Raw genomic sequence first — 22,322 nt, 5'->3', positions numbered from 1 at the left:
AAGCAATGTTGACACGCAACGACAGCACGAATGGGACTTTCTTTTCGTCGGTTGTGACAATGGATGAGACGTGGATGCCATTTTTCAATCCAGAAACAAAGCGCCAGTCAGCTCAATGGAAGCACACAGATTCACCGCCACCAAAAAAATTTCGGGTAACCGCCAGTGCTGAAAAAACGATGGTGTCCATGTTCTGGGACAGCGAGGGCGTAATCCTTACCAATTGCGTTCCAAAGGGCACTACGGTAACAGGTGCATCCTACGAAAATGTTTTGAAGAACAAATTCCTTCCTGCACTGCAACAAAAACGTCCGGGAAGGGCTGCGCGTGTGCTGTTTCACCAAGACAACGCACCCGCACATCGAGCTAACGTTACGCAACAGTTTCTTAGTGATAACAACTTTGAAGTGATTCCTCATGCTCCCTACTCACCTGACCTGGCTCCTAGTGACTTTTGGCTTTTTCCAACAATGAAAGACACTCTCCGTGGCCGCACATTCACCAGCCGTGCCGCTATCGCCTCAGCGATTTTCCAGTGGTCAAAACAGACTCCTAAAGAAGCCTTCGCCGCTGCCATGGAATCATGGCGTCAGCGTTGTGAAAAATGTGTACGTCTGCAGGGCGATTACGTCGAGAAGTAACGCCAGTTTCATCGATTTCGGGTGAGTAGTTAATTAGAAAAAAAAATCGGAGGCCTTAGAACTTGAATGCACCTCGTAATGAGCAGTCGCCAGCAAGAAGCGCCCACTTCTGGTAAAAGCCCGTCGTGGCAGCAGAGTAGCTACGTCTCAGGAGGGACATAGGTCACCTAAAATGTTCTCTATGTAGTAACGTTTGCTAGCTTATCCAATGAGAACAAATTTTGTGGTTGCAAAATATTGTTGCTTTTCTTATAACTATAGCCATTTTCTTTGACAATAATTTTATTAGCTCCCATTCAGGCCGTTATATATTTAATAGAACTGTCAATAAACTTTTTGTAGAATGCGTTATTGTATGTCACTTTCCTTCTTCAGCCATGACACTGTAGTTAATACGATTTATTACTTGGGGTGTTAGAATGTAGTTCTTATTGTTTAACGCAAGACATCAAGCTTTAATACCCAGCGAGGTGGCACAGTGATTAGTCCAGTGGACTTGCATTCTGGAGAACGATGGTTCAAATCCCCTTCCGGCCATATAGATTTAGCCTCTACGTGATTTCCCTAAACAGTTTGACGCAATTGCCGGACTGTTTTCTTCGACAAGTGCGGGCCAATTTCCTTCCCCATGCTCCCCTAATTTGAGTTTGTGCTCCGTCTCTATAACCTAGTTGTGGACGGGACGTTAAACTCTTATCTTCCTTTTTTCCAAGCTTTTAATGATGATTACAAGATTTCTAAAAAGCCTCAACATTTGTTTTTTAGCTACGTAATATGTTTGTTTATAAATAATTCTTCCGCTACCAGTCACGATTTCATTTCTTTTCTTTTCACACGACGCGTTTAGGGAAATGATTCCCATTTTCAAGTGCGTTTTTGTGTGTATTATGACATTTCTATGTGATGTTGTCAATGTCCCATTTCATTGATTTCAGGTTTTCTTATGGTCCATTTGTGCAGAGTCTCACACACGCTAAACATCACACACAACTTGCTGTATACTTTTAACATCGAAGTCCGCCCCAGTAGCTGAGTGGTCAGCGTGACGGATTGCCGTCCTCCGGGCCCGGGTTCGATTCCCGGCTGGGTCGGAGATTTTCTCCGCTCAGGGACTGGGTGTTGTGTTGTGTTCATCATCATTTCATCCCCATCCGGCGTGCAGGTCGCCCAATGTGGCGCCGAATGTAATAAGACCTGCGCCAAGGCGGCCGGACCTGCCCCGCGAGGGGCCTCCCGGCCAATGACGCCAAACGCTCATTTCCATTTCCATTTAACATCGAAGATACCTTACATAAACAAAGCAGTTACAAAGATCTTCCTGCATCAAATCAGATTTAAGCTACGCGTTTCAAATCAGTATTAGCGGGTTGCCCTACGAAGTCAGTATATTTATCTCACTTTACCTTGTTAATCTATTTAGTGGAAAACCGTTATTGGTTTATGATTGTTATTGGTGTACTTATAATTGTATACAAAGTTTGAAACTTCCTGGCAGATTAAAACTGTGTGCCGGACCAACACTCGAACTCGGGACCTTTGCCTTTTGCGGGCAAGTTCTCTACCAACTGAGCTACCGAAGCACGACTCACGCCCCGTCCTCACAGCTTTACTTCTGCCAGTATCTCGTCCCCTACCTTCCAAACTTTTCAGAAGCTCTCCTGCGAACCTTGCAGAACTAGCACTCCTGAAAGAAAGGATATTGCGGAGACAGGGCTTAGCCACAGCCTGGGGGATGTTTCCAGAATGAGATTTTCACTTTGCAGTGGAGTGTGCGCTGATATGAAACTTCCTGGCCAATTAAAACTGTGTGCCGGACCGAGACTCGAACTCGGGACCTTTGCCTTTCGCGGGCAAATGCTCTACCAACTGAGCTACCCAAGCACGACTCACGTCCCGTCCTCAACAGCTCAGTTGGTAGAGTACTTGCCCGCGAAAGGCAAAGGTCCGGGGTTCGAGTCTTGGTCCGGCACACAGTTTTAATCTGCCAGGAAGTTTCATATCAGCGCACACTCCGCTGCAGAATGAAAATCTCATTCTGTATACAAAGTTTGTTTGAATTGCTAGTCATATATACGTGCTAGTGGTATAGAGGTATTCTCTATCTCGTATACCAAGGGTGGTTGTAAAGATCTGTAAACAGCAGCGTCAGGTTGAATTGAGCTACGAACGTGTGGAGGCTACATGGTTCACTTCATACTGTATGTTAGTTATTATGAAGTCCCCGGTTCTGTATATGTGTGATATTGCTCTCGTTTTATGTCATCCACTGTTTGATTCCTTTGAATTTCTTATATTTTCTAGCACTGATGATAGCTGTACTGAAATCGAGGTTTGCAGTAAAGTACAGACTGAATTCAGTGAAGGTCAGATGTAATCGGAAGTGATTGCTGACTTACTGTCTGTTTGAATCACATCACAGTCGTTGTGTACAAGGTTCAAAAATGGCTCTGAGCACTATGGGACTTAACATCTGAGGTCATCAGTCCCCTAGAACTTAGAACTACTTAAACCTAACTAACCTAAGGACATCACACACATCCATGCCCGAGGCAGGATTCGAACCTGCGACCGTAGCGGTCTCGTGGTTCCAGACTGTAGCGCCTAGAACCGCTCGGCCACCCCGGTCGGCCGACCTACTTTCGACACTGACTATGCGTATCCTTACCAGAAAAAATGAAAAGTAATTACATGTAGTGACAGATGCTCGTAAATCTGTTTTCAACTGTCAATACATGTAACTGTTTTTGTTTTTCCTGGTGAAGACACCTATAGTCAGTGTCGAAACCAAGTCAAGTTGAATCTTGTTGCAACCGGTTGGCTGTAATATACAAACCACAGAAACGATTAGGACAAAAACACAATCCCCTAGCGAAGAAAATGTCCGACCCAGCCGGGAATCGAAACCCTGAAAGTACGACACAGAAGCACTGACGCTAGCTACCTTTTTTTTCCCCCTCTCGGCATTTGGTCTGGGCGGACTTCACATGACACTTCGTTACGTTCATCGTTGAATACTTCACTCAGTTTCTTTTTTTATTACAGAGGTCAGTCAGGCCTCTGCGGAATGCGCTGAGCTACCGTGCCGGCACCACTAGGCGACAAGCTGCAGACCTAGTGTTGCTTGTTGTCAGTTAAAGCGTTAAAAAAAAGGCTGTCTAGCAGAAGAAGTGGATGGTCGAGCTAGTCCGCAAGTCTTCCTCCCGAGGCAAGTAAGCAACGTGGTGGATCTGACGACGCAAGAGAAAAATGACGTGGCTCTTAGTTGAGACCATTTCCACATTTCAGCTTTAACTTCAAGTCGTCTGTACAAATCGACCGTAGGCTGGACAGAAAGACAAAGGCGTCTTACGTTTTAGCCCCTGCTTATCGTCGCTGTGAAGCCACCGACCTCGCCGCACACGAGCAACTGCCTCCTCAAGGTGCTATTCATTAGCAGCGACGACTCCTGAGTCGCCCGTTTACCGCCTGTGTTTGAGCTCTCTGTCGCAGTCTTGCGTAAGATCTCGTCGAGATTCTAGGGCTTTCGTTACCAGTGAACTGTACAGCACGTCGCTCGTAGCAACGAGCAGCTGATACTCGTATTTCATCTCAGAGCTAGAATGACAAGGAACATCATCATGCTGAGTCAACAATTGTAGCCGAATGCACTTCGATCTGCCGTCAACACCGCGGTTAGCGACCGAGTGCGTCTTGATGCCGACCGGCCGCCGTGTCTTCCTTACCACACAGTCTTCTCTTGCGGCACGGAGATGTATGTGGTCAGCACACCGCTCTCCTGCCCGTTGTCGGCTTCCCTGACCTTGGAGCCGCCACTTTTCACTCAAGTTGTCGTCACAAGGCTGACAGGACCCCATGCCAGTAGCGGGAATTGAACCTGGGTCCCCCACCTGGCAATCGCGCGCACTGTCCACCCACTTATGGAGGCGGACCAGTAGAATCCTTCTGTTTCGGTTCATGTGATTAACGCATATAACTACAATTATTGTTGCTACCGTATTTCTCAAGGCACCAGTCTTATCTTTCCATCTCCGTTTTGTATTATCTAGTTGTCGTCTGCTTCGGGTAGTTTTCCCCTCTAACAATTCTACTTCTTTATCACCTACTTCTGGTTTTCTAGTCTTGACATTACTACTCCACTTGATATCTTCTCTAATGTGTTCTGCTTATTCTATTATTCATCTGTCCCTTACGTCGCCCCTCCCCCTCCTTGCCTATAAATCCTTCCATCGCCAGATTATCTCTCCGTTGATAATACTGAAGTTCCCACCAAGTAGTATGATATTCTGCAGTTAAAACTAGTAACAACTTTGTTACTGGTAAGGCAGCTAACGTTATACAGTCTGAATGATATCTTCACAAGCTGCACGAATATTTTGTCCATCAGCACTGGAAGAATTTCGGGATAAAACTTTTAGCAGCAATCAGACTCATCACAGAATAAGAACAAGTTCATGAAAAACGCTCTTATTACATTATAGCTACGACAATAATCACAAATCGAATGCTAAACACACCCGTAGAATATGAACATGCACTTAACAATGTACAGAATCAACATTCTTTGCATGCTGACACACAAAAGCAAAATAAAAAGCATCAGTATTTGTAAAATGACTCTTAGTGTTCATTAAAAAATGACGATCATTCCACTTGGGACCTGTGGAATGGTACATTACCTTATTTGTTTTAGTTGTAAATATTTGTCATGTATTGTTGTTTTTCTGACATGTTCCACATCCTGGAGGACCTCCTCACTACGGATCAATTGGAATGAAAGTAAATCTAATCTAATCTAATCTAATGGTACATGTTCATCGTAACTGTAGTACGCAGACATCTATATAGTCAGCAATGTAAATCTGCTCAGTACTGAAGCGCTAGCAGCTATACGCCATATTAACTTACACCAGACAAATTACAACGTATTTAATAGCGTAAGTACGCACGCGAATTTATATTGTAGGAGAAAGCACTCTAGCCTGAAGTGAAGTCATGTTCCGCGTAAGATCACGTGCCAATCAGCAGACATGAGAACAAACTGACAGTAAAATTTTACTGTTAGAGAAACAGCTAATCCAAAGATGGCGCTGACAAACAAAGACATTATTTCAGATGTAATTAATAATAATTATAATACCGACTTGTGGATTATTTTATTTGATTTTAGTGTACTTCGCACACAGTACGAATTTTTGACACAACATTTCACAACGGTGGTTTTCAAGAAACATTATATTCCATACGCACTCTTCATTCTCCAATGGATGTCTACCGGTTTTGTACTTCGGCAGTCACGAAGAGAATAACTGTACGCTGTTTCTGTCTGGACGCACTTGGTAATAACGTCGCCGTAGCTCACTTTTCCACATTTACCGCTCCACATTTACCGAAAGTCTTTACTCAAGCGGTTTACCACGAGAAAGAGGTTCTTACTCAATGGTCTGAAGATGACCACAGTAGTGGTCGAAACCGGTCACCCTAATAAATAAATTGTGATCAAAACTGTTTAAACTGTTTAAAAAAAAAAAACAAAAAACGAAGAGACATGTTTTTTTGAAGTGGAATGTGGCAGAGGGAGGTATGCAATTGATCCGAAGTCTGTCTAAGATGTGACCGCAGCATTGCAGGACGCATCGAGAGGTGATTTTGTAACATGCACGGGACGGAGAATTGCTCGAACGTTGTACATGTCTGGTAGCACGGTGCATAAATATTTCGAAACATCCTGCATAGCTGTTGTTGTTATTGTTGTGGTCTTCAGTGCTGAGACTGGTTTGATGCAGCTCTCCATGCTACCCTATCCTGTGCAAGTTTCTTCATCTCCCAGTACCTACTGCAACCTACATCCTTCTGAATCTGCTTAGTGTATTCATCTCTTGGTCTCCCTCTACAATTTTTACCCTCCACGCTGCCCTCCAGTGCTAAATTTGTGATCCCTTGATGCCTCAGAACATGTTCTACCAACCGGTCTCTTCTTCTCGTCAAGTTGTGTCACAGACTCCTCTTCTCCCCAATCCTATTCAATACCTCCTCATTAGTTACGTGATCTACCCACCTAATCTTCAGCATTCTTCTGTAGCACCACATTTCGAAAGCTTGTATTCTCTTCCTGTCCAAACTATTTATCGTCCATGTCTCACTTCCATACATGGCTACACTCCACACAAATACTTTCAGAAACGTCTTCCTGACACTTAAATCTATACTCGATGTTAACAAATTTCTCTTCTTCAGAAACGCTTTCCTTGCCATTGCCAGTCTACATTTTATATCTTCCCTACTTCGACCATCATCAGTTATTTTGCTCCGCAAATAGCAAAAATCCTTTACTACTTTAAGCGTCACATTTCCTAATCTAATACCCTCAGCATCACCTGACTTAATTCGACTACATTCCATTATCCTCGTTTTGCTTTTGTTGATGTTCATCTTATATCCTCCTTTCAAGACACTGTCCATTCCGTTCAACTGCTCTTCCAAGTCCTTTGCTGTCTCTGACAGAATTGCAGTGCCATCGGCGAACCTCAAAGTTTTTTATTTCTTCTCCATGGATTTTAATACCTACTCCGAATTTTTCTTTTGTTTCATTTACTGCTTGCTCAATATACAGATTGAATATAAACGGGGAGAGGCTACAACCCTGTCTCACTCCCTTCCCAACCACTGCTTCCCTTTCATGCCCCTCGACTCTTATAACTGCCATCTGGTTTCTGTACAAATTGTAAATAGCGTTTCGCTCCCTGTATTTTACCCCTGCCATCTTTAGAATTTGAAAGAGAGTGTTCCAGTCAACATTGTCAAAAGCTTTCTCTAAGTCTACAAATGCTAGAAACGTAGGTTTCCCTTTCCTTAATCTTTCTTCTAAGATAAGTCGTAAGGTCAGTATTGCCTCACGTGTTCCAATATTTCTACGGAATCCAAACTGATCTTGCCCGATGTCGGCTTCTACCAGTTTTTCCATTCGTCTGTAAACAATTCGTGTTAGTATTTTGCAGTTGTGACTTATTAAACTGATAGTTCGGTAATTTTCACATCTGTCAACACCTGCTTTCTTTGGGATTGGAATTATTATATTCTTCTTGAAGTCTGAGGGTACTTCGCCTGTCTCATACATCTTGCTCACCAGATGGTAGAGTTTTGTCAGGACTGGCTCTCCCGACGCCTTCAGTAATTCTAATGGAATGTTGTCTACTCCCGGGGCCTTGTTTCGACTCAGGTCTTTCAGTGCTCTGTCAAACTCTTCACGCAGTATCGTTTCTCCCATTTCCTCTTCATCTACGTTCTCTTCCATTTCTATAATATTGTCCTCAAGTACATCGCCCTAGTATAGACCCTCTATATACTCCTTCCATCTTTCTGCTTTCCCTTCTTTGGTTAGAACAGGGTTTCCATCTGAGTCCTTGATATTCATACAAGTGGTTCTCTTTTCTCCAAAGGTCTCTTTAATTTTCCTGTAGGCAGTATCTATCTTACCCCTTGTGAGATAAGCCTCTACATCCTTACATTTGTCCTCTAGCTATCCCTGCTTAGCCATTTTGCACTTCCTGTCGATCTCATTTTAAAGACGTTTGTATTCCTTTTTGCCTGCTTCATTTACTGCATTTTTATATTTTCTTCTTTCATCGATTAAATTCAATATTTCTTCTGTTACCCAGGGATTTCTACTAGCCCTCGTCTTTTTACCTACTTGATCCTCTGCTGCCTTCACTACTTCATCCCTCAGAGTTACCCATTCTTCTTCTACTGTACTTCTTTCCCTCACTGCTGTCAATTGTTCCCTTATGCTCTCCCTGAAACTCTGTACAACCTCTGGTTCTTTCAGTTCATCCAGGTCCCATCTCCTGAAATTCCCACCTTTTTGCAGTTTCTTCAGTTTTAATCTACAGGTCATCACCAATAGATTGTGGTCAGAGTCCACATCTGCCCCTGGAAATGTCTTACAATTTAAAACCTGGTTCCTAAATCTCTGTCTTACCATTATATAATCTATCTGATACCTTTTAGTATCTCCGGGATTCTTCCATGTAAACAACCTTCTTTTATGATTCTTGAACCAAGTGTTAGCTATTATTAAGTTATGCTCTGTGCAAAATTCTACCAGACGGCTTCCTCTTTCATTCCTTCCCCCCAATCCATATTCACCTACTGTTTCCTTCTCTCCCTTTTCCTACACTCGAATTCCAGTCACCCATGACTATTAAATTTTCGTCTCCCTTCACTATCTGAACAATTTCTTTTATCTCATCATACATTTCATCAATTTCTTCATCCTTTGCAGAGCTAGTTGGCATATAAACTTGCACTACTGTAGTAGGCGTGGGCTTCGTGTCTATCTTGGCCACAATAATGCGTTCACTATGCTGTTTGTAGTAGCTTACCCGCACGCCAAATTTTTTTATTCATTATTAAACGTACTCCTGCATTACCTCTATTTGATTTTGTATTTCTAACCCTGTATTCACCTGACCAAAAGTCTTGTTCCTCCTGCCACCGAACTTCACTAATTCCCACTATATCTAACTTGGACGTATCCATTTCCGTTTTTAAATTTTCTGACCTACCTGCCTGATTAAGGGATCTGACATTCCACGCTCCGATCCGGAGAACGCCAGTTTTGTTTCTCCTGATAACGACGTCCTCTTGAGTAGTCCCCGCCCGGAGATCCGAATGGGGGACTATTTTACCTCCGGAATATTTTACCCAAGAGGACGCCATCATCATTTAACCATACAGTAAAGCTGCATGCGCCCGGGAAAAGTTACGGCTGCAGTTTCCCCTTGCTTTCAGCCGTTTGCAGTACCAGCACAGCAAGGCCGTTTTGGCTAGTGTTACAAGGCCAGATCAGTCAATCATCCAGACTGTTGTCCCTGCAACTACTGAAAAGGCTGCTGCCCCTCTTCAGGAATCACACGTTTGTCTGGCCTCTCAACAGATACCCCTCCGTTGTGGTTGTACCTACGGTACGGCCATCTGTATCGCTGAGGCACGCAAGCCTCCTCACCAACGGCAAGGTCCATGGTTCTTTGGGGGGTGGGGGGGGGGGCTGCATAGCTGTCAATACAAAATCACCAGTGTTTAGGAGTTGCTATCTGCTGTCGTTCGAGCAAGACAAACGTTCGCTCTGGATTTTTTGGTCGCATGACCATGGAGAATTGTGTGGACAGGCGAAGCCCATTTACATCTGCAAAGCCATGTCAGTACGTGGATTTGCAGAATGAGCAACGCAAAATCCTCACGCGCGTCAACCGGTACGATTTCATTCTGCGAAGGCTTCTCTGCGGTGCGGTTGACGGCGTATTTTTTGGAGGACTTGAATCCTGCGGATCCTGTTAACTGTACCGTCTCTGGTAAATGCTGTTAAATTCTTTTCCGCACCAACGTCATTCCACTCCTTCGACGGAGTGAGTGAGTGAGTAGGATAATTTTTACGCGAGATGTTTATCTTCCTTGCACTGCAGAGTTAGTGAAGCTGCTGCTGCAGAGGCGTTTCGGAAATGCTGGAAATATCAGCCTCATTTCCGTACAGCCTGGTCGTCCAGATAACATGACGTTAATCCGTGTGACCTCTGGCTGTGGGGTTATCTGAAAGAGGTTGTTTTGTTCAGTGCTCCAGTCACGAACGCACCTCAACTGAAGGCACGCTTTGCGCAACGCGTTCTGAAGGCCACCTCAGAGACTGCCCGATTTGTTGTGGAATACGCAGTTTCTCGATTTCAGCTTGCGGCGAAAGACGGTGAGCAGCATACTGAGCAAGTCTTGAGCCAGTCAATTACAAACAGATGTCATTTTGCTTTTAATGCGTTTTTTTGGTCCAATGGCAATTAAAAAACGATGTCACAATCCTTTTTATGCGATTTTTGGTCTCAGGACAATTAAAAACCGGTTTTTCCCATCCGTTATGGAACGAACTTGCCGTGGTGAATGGGCTCACCTAACTGACATTGCCACGCGTTTGGCTGCCGAACTTGTACTGTCATGCACGTTGAACAGTGCGGATGGTGTATTGTGCAACGCAAGCCATAGCTTTCGTATTGCGACTCATCTGTCATTTGTAGCCGACCCTAGTTACATTAAGGGGACCACACCGTGGATCAGGTCGAGAAAAATTGATTTTCCGTTTTCATCATATTTCGATGGATTTTTAAGATTTTATTTCAGTACTCTGAAAAGGATTCTGCTTAAAAAATTTTTTTTTCAGCATTTCAAGAGCTTTTTTTTACCACGTGTGTTTATGTGCCACGCCCACTTTTCTGTCACCCACTTTTCTGCATATGTTTTAGATCTTTATATCCCCTACATTGCACGTTAGGGATTTTTTTTTTTTTTTTACTCCCGAGTGTGTTGGCTATATCCTTGGAATGCAACGGTCGGTAGTCTTGTGTTTCTGCTGTTTGTAAACAACACGCATTCAAACACGCGGTTAGTTTTGTTCAAGCGTGATTGCGAGTAGTTGTTATACTTACGTTTGGAGTGCTTGTTTACGTGTGTTTTGTTGTGTTTATTGAAGCTGAGGAGACGTAAAAGCATTTTCAAGAAACAACAATTTAGGGGAAACAAGTTTAGGAAGCTTCCTGTACAAGAGGTTATGTCGCCTGGCAACGATGTTTCCAATTGTAATTCTTCAATAACTGCAACATCAAAGAAGCTCTCACCATTTTTCAAGAGAGTTACAACGAATTTACTACTGACAATGGGTGCAGTAACATTATTATACACGTGAGAATATTATCAGATGTAATTTCTAAATTTGTGCAATGTAGACAGTGTGGTGAGTCAGAGAGTGTGAAAATTTGTGAGAGTGCCAGTGAGAGAATAGGCGTAGCAATTGCTTTGGATTTATTTCGCACTAAATGCTCAGCTGTGATTTCATTTATAAGTTCTTCAAAATCAGATGCAAGTGGCCCTCATGAAATCAATACTAGATAAGTTTATGCCTTACGATCCATTGGCAAGGGCATGGCTGCAGGGAGAACATTTTGTTCAGTGATGAACTTACATCAACCACCAAATAAATTTGAAAAACTGACTGCAATATTAGAGAAAGCTGTATGTGAGGTCCGTGAGGAAAGCATGAAACTGGCTGCTAGGGAAGCAGTGGAAGAAAATGATGGATGTTAGGATATTGCAATTGCACTTGATGGAAGTTGGCAGAAAAGAGGACATACTTCTCTGAATGGAGTAGTGACTGCCACGAGTGTAGACAACGGTAAAGTGTTAGATGTGGAGATAATGTCTAAATATTGCAAATGTTGTAAAGTTAATGAACATAAAGAACACAACTGTGTGGCTAATTTTAGAGGAACAAGTGCTGGTATAGAAGTTCGTGGAGTACAACAAATATTTCATAGCTCCGTAGAAACTAGTGGCGCACAATACACCAAATGTTTGGGCGATGGTGTCAGTAAGGCATACAAGAATGTGGTGAACTCTAAGCCATACGGAGGTGCATCATTAGCAAAATAGAATGTGTAGGCCACGTTCAAAAACGTTTGGAAAGATGGAAAATTGTTGACTGGACAGGGTCGGTTAACTAAAACTTTCAGGTATACTACAGGCAGGCAATTAGAAGAAATAAAGAAAATCTGGAGGCAATGAAGAGAGATGTTTGGGCGATATTCTTCCGTAAGTCCTCTCCTGATGATAAGCCATGTCATGGATTGTGTCCATCAGGAGAAAATTCGTGGTGCAAATACAATATGGCTCAGGCAACTTGAGAATCTTATTCTCACCAGCATTCTCTTCCTGCTGCTGTTATTACAACAATTAAACCTATTTCCAGACACTTGGCTCATCCTGACCTTCTAAGGAAATGTGTGGATGGGCAGACACAGAACCCAAATGAATGTTTCAACAGTATAATTTGGAACCGCCTTCCTAAAACTGTATTTGTAGGCATGCACACACTGAAACTAGGAGTTCATGATGCTGTTATTACATTCAATTGTGGAAATGTTGGAAAGTGTTGGGTACCGAAAAAGCTGGGAATTAATCCTGGTGAAAATATGATCACTGGGCTGCAACATTGCGATAAAATGAGGATAGCCGATGCAGACAAGTCTGTATCTAATATGGCCAAGAAAGCAGGACAAACATCCAGGAAGGTAAAAAAGAAGCTGGAAGACCAGCTAGAGGCCAAAGAACGGTCATCATATGCAGCAGGACAGTTTTAATTAACTGTATGTAACAAATTTCAAAAGCTTTTTCCTTACAGTCAATTTCCCGCAAACTAAAATTTTCAATACATATGCCCCATTAGAACTACTTACAGCCTTGGGAGAGCCAGTCCTGACAAAACTCTACCATCTGGTGAGCAAGATGTATGAGACAGGCGAAATTCCCTCAGACTTCAAGAAGAATACAATAATTCCAATCCCAAAGAAAGCAGGTGTTGACAGATGTGAAAATTACCGAACTATCAGTTTAATAAGCCACAGCTGCAAAATACTAACACGAATTCTTTACAGACGAATGGAAAAACTGGTAGAAGCTGACCTCGGGGAAGATCAGTTTGGATTCCGTAGAAATACTGGAACACGTGAGGCAATACTGACCTTACGACTTATCTTAGAAGAAAGATTAAGGAAAGGCAAACCTACGTTTCTAGCATTTGTAGACTTAGAGAAAGCTTTTGACAATGTTGAGTGGAATATTCTCTTTCAAATTCTAAAGGTGGCAGGGGTAAAATACAGGGAGCGAAAGGCTATTTACAATTTGTACAGAAAGCAGATGGCAGTTGTAAGAGTCGAGGGGCATGAAAGGGAAGCAGTGGTTGGGAAGGGAGTGAGACAGGGTTGTAGCCTCTCCCCGATGTTATTCAATCTGTATATTGAGCAAGCAGTAAAGGAAACAAAAGAAAAGTTTGGAGTAGGCATTAAAATCCATGGAGAAGAAATAAAAACTTCGAGGTTCGCTGATGACATTGTAATTCTGTGAGAGACAGCAAAGGACTTGGAAGAGCAGTTGAACGGAATGGATGGTGTCTTGAAGGGAGGATATAAGATGAACATCAACAAAAGCAAAACGAGGATAACAGAATGTAGTGGAATTAAGTCGGGTGATGTTGAGGGTATTAGATTAGGAAATGAGACACTTAAAGTAGTAAAAGAGTTTTGCTATTTGGGGAGCAAAATAACTGATGATGGTCGAAGTAGAGAGGATATAAAATGTAGACTGGCAATGGCAAGGAAAGCGTTTCTGAAGAAGAGAAATTTGTTAACATCGAGTATAGATTTAAGTGTCACGAAGTCATTTCTGAAAGTATTTGTATGGAGTGTAACCATGTATGGAAGTGAAACATGGACAATAAATAGTTTGGACAAGAAGAAGCTTTTGAAATGTGGTGCTACAGAAGAATGCTGAAGATTGGATGGGTAAATCACATAACTAATGATGAGGTATTGAATAGAATTGGGGAGAAGAGGAGTTTGTGGTAAAACTTGACAAGAAGGGACCGGTGGATAGGACATGTTCTGAGGCATCAAGGGATCACAAATTTAGCATTGGAGGGCAGCGTGGAGGGTAAAAATCGTAGAGGGAGACCAAGAGATGAATACACTAAACAGATTCAAAAGGATGAAGGTGGAAGTAAGTACTGGGAGGTGAAGAAGCTTGCACAGGATAGAGTAGCGTGGAGAGCTGCATCAAACCAGTCTCAGGACTGAAGACCACAACAACATAGCGCATTATATCAGAAACTATCATAGATAAATGAATAAAATTTTCAGAGACTCTGCATAACATAAAAAGCCACCTCTGGTAGTACATTCATTAATATTCCCCCATTAGCAGTGCGCAGCTCGTGGTCGTGCGGTAGCGTTCTCGCTTCCCGCGCCCGGGTTCCCGGGTTCGATTCCCTGCGGGGTTAGAGATTTTCTCTACCTCGTGATGACTGGGTGTTGTGTGCTGTCCTTAGGTTAGTTAGGTTTAAGTAGTTCTAAGTTCTAGGGGACTGATGACTATAGATGTTAATAAAGTCCCATAGTGCTCAGCGCCATTTGAACCCCATTAGCAAGTTCACAAAAATAAATTTTGCAGAAAAAACTTAATATTTTTTGTTAATAAATTTAAAAAAGTATTTCTTAAAAACTATAAAATGGATAAATCAGATTTTAGTAGAGTTGATTCTATTAGCATCATGTACCATAAAGTAAAAATATTAAGGTCCTGCATAAAATAGGTTTTTCAGAAATGGGTCAAATACTTGCGTGAATTAACATGGGTTAGATAGGCAGGGTGTGGTCCCCTTAATACCCATACAGCGCCACCTGTTGGTAAAATTTTCGTTTAATTTTATTTGTTGCATGATGTTTCCCCCTGCATCAATAATACGACGTCATTCTGACCAGTGGTTCCCTTTCTGCAGCGTTTTGAAACTGGAACTTTAATTATGGACACGCTGTATTTCCATCGCGAGTGGGTGTGTCGCCCCAGGCCGATGTTTGTGGAGCCCGCGCTGGTTGCCACGGATGAGTTCATATTCTGTCGGACAACTATCGAGGCAGTAATTCGAGGGCTCACCTGCAGCTGTTACCCGGGGATGAAAAGGTGTTGTCGCACCGCAACGCTGCGGGGCTACATCGGCCGTGTCCGACACGAGAGCTGGGGGAGGTGACCTTTCAGGGCACCGCGCGCCCGGCCGACAATGCGACGCAATTCTGCGCCTCCAGCCAGCCAGCCAGCTAGCTCGCTGGCGTGGCCTGCTCTTCCCTTCTCCTCTCGTCTCTTCTCCGTTCCGGTCGCAATTACAGCGGCGTCACAGCCGGCTGGGCTTTTATCGCGCCGTAAACACGGCGGCCTGGCGCCGGGTGACGCGCCGTCGCAATCTGGCCATGCAAATTGCTTTCGCAGCGCCGTTTAGAGCGCCCCTGCTCTCCCCGCCCCCGCGCGGCTGGCCATCTCTTCCTTTCACATCCGGTCCTCTCTTACGATTCCACACGCTGACGAAAATGCACTCGGTAATTCTCCTTGTTCGCCCATATGTTCTCGCATATCGAATTCTGCACACGAAAAGGTAGGGAAGATGGACTTAATTGTAGGCCAGTACCGATGACGTAAGTCTGTAGTAGAATTGTGAAATTTGGGAAAAGCATATTTGTGCCGTCAGCTGTATAATTTCATGTTTACTCTCTACCGGTTTCGTTACAACCATCGTCAACGAGAAAAACATTGTACATAAACGGATCAACCATATATTTTCGTCATTTTTGAGCCATACTACTGTAATTGTGCGAAGGCACAGGGCGTTAGTTAGCTGATTAGGTACTTACATGTTCCACAGGTCATTTGAAAGATTCAAATTGTTCAAATGGCTCTAAGCACTATGGGACTTAACATCTGAGGTCGTCAGTCCCCTAGAACTTAGAACTACTTAAACCAAACTAACCTAAGGACATCACACACATCGATGGCCGAGGCAGGATTCGAACCTGCGACCGTAGCAGCAGCAGCGCGGTTCCGGACTGAAGCTCCTAGAACCGCTCGGCCACATTGGCCGGCTTTGAAAGATTCTCCTATCGAAATGATGTGGAACGTGTCAGTTTGCGAGATAGGTATACATTGTTACTGTTAACATTTATGTATACAATATCATTTTATTCGTACTCACGTAAGAAGTGGTGTTTGATTGCGTACCAGTTTGTAAGTAAAATTCGTCGGTGGAATAGAAGGAGTTGTCCAGGAGATATGATTTTAAATTAGTTTGGGACTTGCTAATCTTAGTGGGCAAATGATCAAAAATTTTCATACCTGTATATTGAACTCCTACCTTAGCCACTGACAGCTTTGACGTCAGCACACTGGACTCGCATTCGGGAGGACCATGGTTCAGACTCGCGTCCTGTCATCTGATTTAGGTTTTCCGTGATTTCCTATATTCCTAATCGGCCGACTTCGTTCCCCATCCTTCCATTATCCGATGGGACCGATGACCTCGGTGTTTGATCCCCTCCCCCAAATTAACCAACAAAACAGCTTTAACAGTGGGCATTTTCCCCTTCTAGTGCTGTAGGTACGTACACCACCATTGTTCTCATATTGTGATGGATTATTTATGACGAATTTCGTTAACGGAAATACATACTGTGACGGCACAGTTGAAATGGCTAGCTCCTTGAAGAGGCACCTACATGACGTCCGTGGGTGAACACGACGTATTATTCTTACTGCTCGCTTTTGTGCAATCAGTACTTTCTAAGTGTTGAATTATCCCAGAAAATTTTTCCGTGCGACGTTATTGGGTGGAAGTTGTTGTTGTTGTTGTGGTCTTCAGTCCTGAGACTGGTTTGATGCAGCTCTCCATGCTACTCTATCCTGTGCAAGCTTCTTCATCTCCCAGTACCTACTGCAACCTACATATTTCTGAATCTGCTTAGTGTATTCATCTCTTGGTCTCCCCCTACGATTTTTACCCTCCACGCTGCCCTCCAATACTAAATTGGTGATCCCTTGATACCTCAGAACATCTCCTACCAACCGATCACTTCTTCTGGTCAAGTTGTGCCACAAACGTCTCTTCTCCCCAATCCTACTCAATACTTCCTCATTAGTTTTATGATCTACCCATCTAATTTTCAGCATTCTTCTGTAGCAGCACATTTCGAAAGCTTCTATTCTCTTCGTGTCCAAACTATTTATCGTCCATGTTTCACTTCCATACATGGCTACACTCCATACAAATACTTTCAGAAATGACTTTCTCTCACTTAAATCAATTCTCGATGTTAACAAATTTTTCTTCTTCAGAAACGCTTTCCTTGTCATTGCCAGTCTACATTTTATATCCTCTCTACTTCGACCATCATCAGTTATTTTGCTCCCCAAATAGCAAAACTCCTTTACTACTTTAAGCGTCTCATTTCCTAATCTACTTCCCTTAGCATCACCCGACTTAATTCGACTATATTCCATTATCCTCGTTTTGCTTTTGTTGATGTTCATCTTATATCCTCCTTTCAAGACACTGTCCATTCCGTTCAACTGCTCTTCCAAGTCCTTTGCTGTCTCTGACAGAATTACAATGTCATCGGCGAACCTCAAAGTTTTTATTTCTTCTCCATGGATTTTAATACCTACTCCGAATTTTTCTTTTGTTTCCTTTACTGCTTGCTCAATATACAGATTGAATAACATCGGGGAGAGGCTACAACCCTGTCTTACTCCCTTCCCAACCACTGCTTCCCTTTCATGTCCCTCGACTCTTATAACTCCCATCTGGTTTCTGTACAAATTGTAAATAGCCTTTCGCTCCCTCTATTTTACCCCTGCCACTTTTAGAATTTGAAAGAGAGTATTCCAGTCAACATTGTCAAAAGCTTTCTCTAAGTCTAGAAATGCTGATCTTCCCCGAGGTCGGCTTCTTCTAGTTTTTGCATTCGTCTGTAAAGAATTCGTGTTAGTATTTTGCAGCTGTGGCTTATTAAACTGATTGTTCGGTAATTTTCACATCTGTCAACACCTGTTTTCTTTGGGATTGGAATTATTATATTTGAGTCGTTTTGTTTCTAAGATTAGCGATTATGCGAAAAGCATTAGTAGCTGAACTTAATTGTTCGAGAAGCTCAGTAATATGCTTTCTCCGGTTCAAGTTTTCATCAATATGTACACCCAAAAATGTGGAGCGTTCTACCTTACGTACTGACTCCTGCCAATTCGCTGCATCGTACAGAACTGAACGTAATGCGATTTTCAACCGCTTAATAATTCTTTGGAGTATCATTTACTAACTCTTCCGTTGCTTCTTTCTCTCTAGTGGGATTTATTATAACACTAACATCGTCTGCACGACGTTCCCAAAACTCCTGAAGACAGACGTTGACTGTGGATATTATATCACAGAAACAGTCCCTTAGACTGTTCAGAGATGTAACTAAACCGACCCAAAAATGTAACCAACCATGCATGAGCAGCGCTTATTAGACGGAGTGGGTCCGCCAGCTGATCAGTTGCAGTCATTCCACCAGGAAGGAGGTACACGGCTCGTGTTGTCTGTAGTACAGCCATGCCTAGATGGTCAATACCACGGTAGGATCACGTTCTTGTTGTTACTTTGTTCCAGGAAGCGCTCTCAACAAGGGAAGGGCCCAAGCGTCTCAGAGTGAACCAAAGCGATGTTGTTTGGACATGGAGGAGATACAGAGACATGCCTCGCTCAAGCCGCCGAAGGGCTACTACTGCAGTGGATGACCGCTACCTACGGATTATGGCTCGGAGGAACCCTGACAGCAACGCCAGCGTGTTGAATAATGCTTGTCGTGGAGCCACAGGACGTCGTTTTACAACTTAAACTGTGCGCAATGGGCTGCATGATGCGCAACTTGACTCCCGACGTCCAGGGCAAGGTCCATCTTTGCAACCACGACAACACGCAGCGCGGTACAGATGGGCCCAACAACATGCCAAATGGACCGCTCAGGATTGGCATCACGTTCTCTTCACCGATGTGTGTCGCATGTGCCTTCAACCAGACAATCGTCGGAGACGTGTTTGGAGGCAACCCAGGCAGGCTTAACGCGTAGGACACACTGTCCAGGGAGTGCAGCAAGGTGGAGGTTCCCTGCCATTTTGGGGTGGCATTATGTGGGGCCGACGTACGCCGCTGTTGGTCATGCAAGGCGTCGTAACGGCTGTACGATACATGAATGCCATCCTTCTGCCGATAGTGATACCATATCGACATCATATTGGCGAGGCATTCGTCTCCGTGAACGACAATTCGCGTCTCCATCGTGCACATCTCATAAATGACTTCCTTCAGAATAACGACATCTCGACAAGAGTGGCCATCATGTTCTCCAGAAATAAACCTTATCGAACATGCCTGGGATAAGTTGAAAAGGGCTGGTTATGGAGGACGTGATCCACCAACCACTCTGAGGGATCTACGCCGAATCGCCTTTGAAGATTGGGACAATTTAGACCAACAGTGCCTTAATGAACCTGTGGACAAACTGCCTATTGGCTTCTGTCTCGGGTTCTTCGGCCGACGTTCATCTAATGATTTTTCTGACGTTTCGCCAGCACGAGTGGCTGGCATTGTCAAAGCTTCACCCTCCATTGCCGGTGGTGAAGCTTTGACAATGCAGCCACTCGTGCTGGCGAAACGTCAGAAAAATCATTAGATGAACGTCGGCCGAAGAACCCGAGACAGAAGCCAATAGGCAGTTTGTCCACAAGTGGCCACGAAAGCCTTAACAATTTTGAACTTGTGGACAGTATGCCACAATGAATACGGGCATACATCAATGCAAGAGGACGTGCTACTGGGTATTGGAGTTACCGGTGTGTACAGTAATCTGGACCACCACCTCTGAAGATCTGGCTGTATGGTGGTACAACATGCATTGTGTGGTTTTCATGAGCCATAAAAAGGGCGGAAATGATGTTTATGTTGATCTCTCTTCCAGTTTTCTTTACAGTCTCCGGAACTCTCGGAACCGAGGCGATGCAAAACTTTTTTTGATGTGTGTAGTAGCTACAGTTCAGTGCGGGATGGATGGTCGCTTCGACGTCACTGCGCACTCATTATCAGTGTAATCGTGGCGATCCGTCCCAGAGCCATGCGTAGAAGGTTGTATTACATTCCTAGATTCGCCACTTAAATCTGGTTCTTGAAACTCTTTAAGTGGACGTTGCCGGGATAGCAGCTGCCGTATGACGACATTCAGACGCTGTATGGAGGGGCACCGGGTTACCCTTCGACATTGTTAAATAACGTATTCGTAAAACAGTGCTGGAAACTAAGTATAAACCGAATGAGGCAGCACTGGTTTGAACAGAGTGGCTTTGTTAACGGGAGAGTGGTGGCTCCAGTCTTCATCCACCCACCCAGATTTAGGTCACCTGCCTCAGAGGGACCACGGAATGGTTCCATTCGGAAGTAATCACACGTCTTAAGACGTGGGAGACGAGACGATCAGTTCCTGTTTCATAGAACGCGGTAGACCGCTGATGGATCAACAGCGGCACGCACCTTGTACCTCCTTGTCCGACTGAAACCGACGTCAACACATGTCTTTCTTCGGGTCGCCAAAGATATGAAAATCACACGGTGTAAGATCCTGGCTGTACAGAGGGTGTCGCAGTGTTTCCCAAACAAATCGCCGAAGCGTGGCCTTCTTCCGAGCGGCGGTGTGGTGGCGGGCATTATCGTGCAGCAGGATGACTCCGTCCGGCAGCATTTCAAGGCATTTCGACCGTATGGCACGCTGCAGTTTCTGCAGTGTTTCTTCATAGCGCCGCACATTGATTGTAATGCTCGAGGAACTCGACAAGAAGAGCATAACGGCCACTCCCACACTGCCAATCGTAAGATGGCTACGCTCTGGCTATTTGGTTGGGAGACACTGCAGCTTTCTCCGTAGAGCCCGCACCCGCCGCCATGTGATTTTCACATTTCTGGCGTGGACGTCGGTTCCAGTCGCCGCGCGGAGTGGCAGCGCGGTTTAAGGCGCCATGTCACGGATTGCGCGGCCCCTCCCTCCGGAGATTCGAGTCCTCCTTCGGGCATGGGTGTGTGTTGTTCTTAGCATAAGTTAGTTTAAGTAGTGTGTAACTCTAGGGAATGAACAGTCTAATGAGTACACAGTATGTTTTGAGAGTAAATCGGAGAAAGACGAAGGTAATGAGAAGTAGTAGAAATGAGAACAGCGAGAAACTTAACATCAGGATTGATGGTCACGAAGTCAATGAAGTTAAGGAATTCCGCTACCTAGGCAGTAAAATAACCAATGACGGACGGAGCAAGGAGGACATCAAAAGCAGACTCGCTATGGCAAAAAAGGCATTTCTGGCCAAGAGATGTCTACTAATATCAAATACCGCCTTAATTTGAGGAAGACATTTCTGAGGATGTACGTCTGGAGTACAGCATTGTATGGTAGTGAAACATGGACTGTGGGAAAACCGGAACAGAAGAGAATCGAAGCATTTGAGATGTGGTGCTACAGACGAATGTTGAAAATTAGGTGGACTGATAAGGTAAGGAATGAGGAGGTTCTACGCACAATCGGAGAGGAAAGGAAATGTGGAAAACACTGATAAAAAGAAGGGACAGGATGATAGGACATCTGCTAAGACATGAGGGAATGACTTCCATGGTACTAGAGGGAGCTGTAGAGGGCAGAAACTGTAGAGGAAGACAGAGACTGGAATACGTCAAGCAAATAATTGACGACGTAGGTTGCAAGTGCTACTCTGAGATGAGGAGGTCAGCACAGGAAAGGAATTCGTGGCGGGCCACATCAATCCAGTCAGTAGACTGATGACCAAAAAAAAAAGTCTAGGGACCGATGACCTCAGCAGTTCGGTGCCTTAGTAATTCACACACATTTGAACATTTTGGTTCTACATTTACATCTACATCCGTACTCCGCAAGCCACCTGACGGTGTGTGGCGGAGCGTACCCTGAGTACCTCTATCGGTTCTCCCTTCTGTTCCTGTCTCGTATTGTTCGTGGAAAGAAGGATTGTCCGGCCGGCCGCGGTGGTCTAGCGGTTCTAGGCGCTCAGTCCGGAACCGCGCGACTGCTACGGTCGCAGGTTCGAATCCTGCCTCGGGCATGGATGTGTGTGATGTCCTTAGGTTAGTTAGGTTTAAGTAGTTCTAAGTTCTAGGGGATATTAAGTCCCATAGTGCTCACAGCCATTTGAAGGATTGTCGGTATTCTTCTGTGTGGGCTCTAATCT

General features: G+C 44.2%; 1 protein-coding gene and 1 non-coding gene across 3 annotated transcripts in view; one reads left to right on the top strand and one right to left on the bottom strand.

Moving 5' to 3' along the window:
• Positions 1 to 22,322, top strand: part of LOC126095093 (EF-hand calcium-binding domain-containing protein 4A-like) — an 850,382-nt gene that overhangs the window by 619,735 nt on the left and 208,325 nt on the right. The gene's annotated exons all lie outside the window — the stretch shown is intronic.
• On the bottom strand, positions 2,449 to 2,523 carry Trnas-cga (transfer RNA serine (anticodon CGA)). The gene has a single exon. It is a non-coding gene; the product is annotated as a tRNA-Ser (tRNA).

The sequence above is a fragment of the Schistocerca cancellata genome, chromosome 1, assembly GCF_023864275.1.
Source record: "Schistocerca cancellata isolate TAMUIC-IGC-003103 chromosome 1, iqSchCanc2.1, whole genome shotgun sequence".
NCBI classification, from domain to species: domain Eukaryota; kingdom Metazoa; phylum Arthropoda; class Insecta; order Orthoptera; family Acrididae; genus Schistocerca; species Schistocerca cancellata.
The sequence above is the reverse complement of the archived record's forward strand: the minus strand, read 5'-3'. Positions and strand labels throughout refer to the sequence as shown.